This window comes from Myotis brandtii, unplaced genomic scaffold (assembly GCF_000412655.1).
Source record: "Myotis brandtii unplaced genomic scaffold, ASM41265v1 scaffold628, whole genome shotgun sequence".
NCBI lineage: Eukaryota > Metazoa > Chordata > Mammalia > Chiroptera > Vespertilionidae > Myotis > Myotis brandtii.
This window is the reverse complement of record NW_005370403.1, coordinates 411760-416080: the sequence shown is the minus strand read 5'-3', so window position 1 is coordinate 416080 and position 4321 is coordinate 411760. Positions and strand designations below refer to the sequence as shown.

At 56.4% G+C, this 4321-nt stretch overlaps 1 protein-coding gene across 1 annotated transcript in view; it reads right to left on the bottom strand.

Moving 5' to 3' along the window:
* Positions 1 to 4321, bottom strand: part of FGFR2 (fibroblast growth factor receptor 2) — an 89473-nt gene that overhangs the window by 84446 nt on the left and 706 nt on the right. The window lies entirely within an intron of this gene.

Genomic DNA, 4321 nt, shown 5'->3' with positions numbered 1-4321 from the left:
GTCACGGCCTCCGTTTCCGACGAGGACAGTGAGGATGAGAGAGGGGAAGGCCACACCGCTGGTCCCTGGCAGAGCCCGACTTTGAATCTGACCCCCTTAGGAAAAGTCCAGAACTGCGACCAAAAGGTGTTGTGTAGTCCTATCCATATATCTGAATTAATAAACAGAAATTAAAAAGATATCAAAGACTCGATTCTGCTACCAACAGCTGTATGACCTTGAGCAAGTCAATTTCCCTCTCTGTACGTTAGGTTCTTCAACTGCAAAATCAGATTCTTCAACGGACTGCCAAGCTGTAACTCATTAAATTCTTCCATTTATCGTTTTCACTTGGCTGTGTCTATGGGGCAATTTTTTTCCCAAGAGTTTTAATTGACTTTGAGAGAGAGGGGAAAGGAGAGGGAGAGAGAGAAACACTGATGTGCCACTGGCACAGGGATGGGCTGCCTCCTGCACACGCCCTGCTGGGGGTCAAACCATCAGCCTCTCTGTGCCGGGGGCCACCCTCTGGGAGACTCGCCGCCAGGGCCGTCATTTATTTGTTAATCTACTTTCTTTTCTCCGCCTCCTCACTCACCCAGCACCCACGTAGCCAGGCTTACGTTCAAGGCTGAAGTGCAGCTAAAACCCTTTCATGTTTCCTCCAAAAAGCTCATGAGAAGCTTCAGATGCTTCTGAGGCCGAAAGGTGGGGCAGTGAGACCCAATTGGGCCGGAAAACTGACCTTTCCCACATTTAGAACCCCAGGAGACGTGGGTGCCCAACATCCCACCGCTCACAACACTTACAACAGTATTTTCTCAAGGCGCCTCGTCGTCAGAAATCTCTCTTCTTCACAAGACATCATGGACAACCGTTTATACAAACGACGTAAAAGCCAGGAGTATCAGACCCACGGAAATGCTTTCAGCAAACAGGTAGGAGATTATACTTGGGAAGTTTGACAGCACGACTGACGGCCTGATTCTCAAGCAAAATGATCGTCTGCCTGCTCGGGGGAGGGGTGTGTTTTTGGCCAAATCTTCTAACCTGAGTCAGGCCCAGACCTGTAATTCATGACCCTCGGCCATCCACTCCCACCTGGCTACCAAGACATTCCAAGTTCTCAGACTCAGGGCCACAAAGAGAGATGTGAGTGTCTGCCTGCGGGGAGCAGAGGCTGGGCCTTGCGTCTTTATACTCCCCGTCAGTGGGCAACTGGACAGATTCCGCTCCGTCCTGGGACAGCACACCCATCAGCCACTGAGAAGGCTGTGAGCACATTCTCACATAAATTACCGGGGCAGGAAGCCCCGTCCCAGCGCCCAGGCTCCCTGAATAGAAGGGCAGCCTTGCCCTGAAAATGACAAATCGCGTCCACTTGAATGTCCAGGCGCCGTCCGCAGAGTTTATTCTGCGCAGGGATGGAGCCGTGTCCGTGGTTCAGGGCGCGAAGCCCACGGCAGAAAACCCCTCGGCTCTGAGGAAAGTAAAAGCACGTTTGGAATTTGAAAAGGAAAAAACAACAGCACAAACTAATTCTGTCCTCATATTTAGGCGTCAAGGGCCTCGGAGGGCCCGGGAGAGCACTCCCACCAGCCGGCTTCTGAATGAGAACGTAATCTCTTTACAATTTCTTCTCTTCCCTCTCCCAGCGGCTGGGACCCTTGTGTCAATGGCCGGGGTGAATGGTGTTGCTAATAAGCCTATTAATGAGCCTCCTCCACCGCGTGAATAGGTAACTAGGCCCCGATCGGCGGAGGCTCAGGGCCGAGGGCAGAAAAGCCAGCGAGAACCAAAGGGGACAGTTTGAACTGAGCCGGGGCCCCAGGTTTCAGCTCAAGGCCGCCAGACAAGGCCGCATTCATGAGCCCTCCACCCCCCACTGGGACCCTTTTCTTCACAATTTTCCCCTCTTTACAAAATGTCCTGCGTAGTCACCTTTTTTTTTTTTTTTCAAAAGCCCCGAGACCCCTTCTCTCTCTCACTCAGGCGAGGGATGACACGTCAGTGGCTGGGAGAAAAGTGGGGACACCGATGAGGGGCTCTGTGAAAAGGTGACAATAAAACAATTTTTAAAATTTTTGTTAAGCAGTGTCACCCCCATAAATTCAATTTAAAAAGTAATCATGAAAAATAAGTGAGGACAGCAGAATGCCGTGGCCAGGCCCCCAATACAAATTGTGCCGCCAGCAGCCCACGGCTCTGGGGGAAAGGGGAGGGGGTGGGGCCGCTGCCTCTCCCCCCTCAAGGACTGGAACTTCTCCTTTAAGAAAGTGTTTTCTAATGGCTGGCTGGTCCTTCGCCCCCATAGAGAAGTTAGAAGAATAAAAGCTAATTAAGTGCTAATGAGCCTTCCAATGTGGTCCTGAGCCCTGCAGCCCTGTGAAGTTCAAGCGTAAAGCACCATCTCAGTGATGCCCAGAGCATAAGAGAAGCATCTGGAAGGAGAATGCGGAACAGTCCCAGGATCATAAGTGCTAATGAGCCTTCCAATGTGGTCCTGAGCCCTGTGAAGTTCAAGCGTAATGATGCCCAGAGCGTAAGAGAAGCATCTGGAAGGAGAACTCGGAACAGTCCCAGGATCGCGGGCTCCGGGGGGAGGGGAGGGCCTGAGCCCCCCACACCTCGGTCCCCTCTTCAGGGAGTTGATGGTACTTCACTGAAGCAAAATCATGGGGCCCAGCACGGAACCGCACCCTGATCCTGAGCTCAGAGGCCCGGCTTCCCGCTGAGGCCTGACCGCCCAGTGCCAACGGGCAAGGCGTGCCTCTCTTCACTCCAGGGCTGTGTGACCCTGGGCGAGTTAATCAACTTCTCTGAGCCTCCTGTGTTCTCAGGGGTGACCTGGGGGAAATGATAGTGCCCGGCTGACAGGAGGGTCACCGAGGGGGCGATGTGGATGGAGGTTTGCCAAGACCTTTCCTATCGAGGCCCCTCTCGTTCTGGAGACGCTGTGGCAGGGAGAAGGCCATGAGTTTCCCATGAGTCTGATGAGTCCTTGCTAGTCCCTCCTCCGGGGACGACCGGGAGGACTGAGGGGTTTCAGGGAAGATCCTAGAACCCACCCACGCCAGCTGGATGTCATTAGGGACCCGGTTTTAACAGGTCCGGGCCATTCCCTGCTGAGTCCCCATCCTCTCCACCCCTCACCTCTGCCCCAGCTGGATGGCCTGGAGTGCCCACAGGAGACCCACCTGAGGGGAACCCTGGCCTGGGTGGGTGGCCTGAGTTGTGCAAACGGCCACCAAATGGAGGCCATGCAACGCTCACTGGTACCCACGGCCCGTGCTCTATCCACTGAGCCACCTGGCTGGGGCTCCCTCTTCTAGTTGAAAAGATAAGTGTGTCTACGCTCCGGCCCCTCTGAGCACCCCTGGCTCCAGAGACTCTGAGAAGGTGTCACCCATCACCCAGAGCGACCAGGTTACAGGAAGTCAAGTCCACTTATTCGAAACCACAGCCCAGGAACCCCGTTGCTGACCCCCATCTCCCCGAGAAGCCCTCTAACCCGGGCGCCGCTTCGGGCAATGGACGGCCTGTCGCTGCCCAGTGCCACCCCTGCCCCATGCGCGCTCCACCGCCAGGTGCCTGCTGGCAGCCGGAGAGATAACGCAGGTGGCTTTAGGCCTGGTCTCCGTGGGAGGTTCTGTGGCCCCAAGTTCCTGTCCGTGAGGACTGCGGCCCCCCCCAAATCCTCAGGTCCCAAGTCCGCGCGCTCAGAGCCCGACCCCAGAGAAAGAAAGGCTGCTGCACGGAGGTGGCAGTGCCCAGGCGAGGGACCCGTGGAAACTGACCTCAGACGGCCATTTGGGGCGAAGGGTCCCCTGAGAACCACTCCCTCTAACCCCCAGGACAGCCCGCCGGCCTGCATGGCCTGCATTGGGGCTGGCCCTCCGCCCAGCGGCCCGGCAGTGTCCCGCGCTGCCTTCTGCCTGACAGATGCCTGGGGATGGATGGAGACTGCGATTGGCCTCTTGGGGGGTCTCCTGGTTCCCAGTAAGACCCGGGGCGTCTGCAGGGCGTTGCGGACAGTCGGACAGTCGGACAGTCGGACAGGCGATGGGGTTATTTACAAGCTGGAGGGTGAGCGCTCTGGGCCGGCCTGGCCGTGTGGCGGGGTTGCCTTCCCCTGCGCGGCCTGATTTCCACCGCCTGTCGTCCCCCCCATTCCTGGGGTACCCTGTTTCCCGAGGGGGTGTCTGCTTTGTCAAACGTGAAAAGAAGTTTCGTTTCATAAACCAAAGGGAGGCAAATGCTGCTGCCGGGACCCCGGTGAGCTCGGGGCAGGAGACGCGCACACAGCGCGGGGCACGTCGTAAAGCCACGAACCCAGGAACCG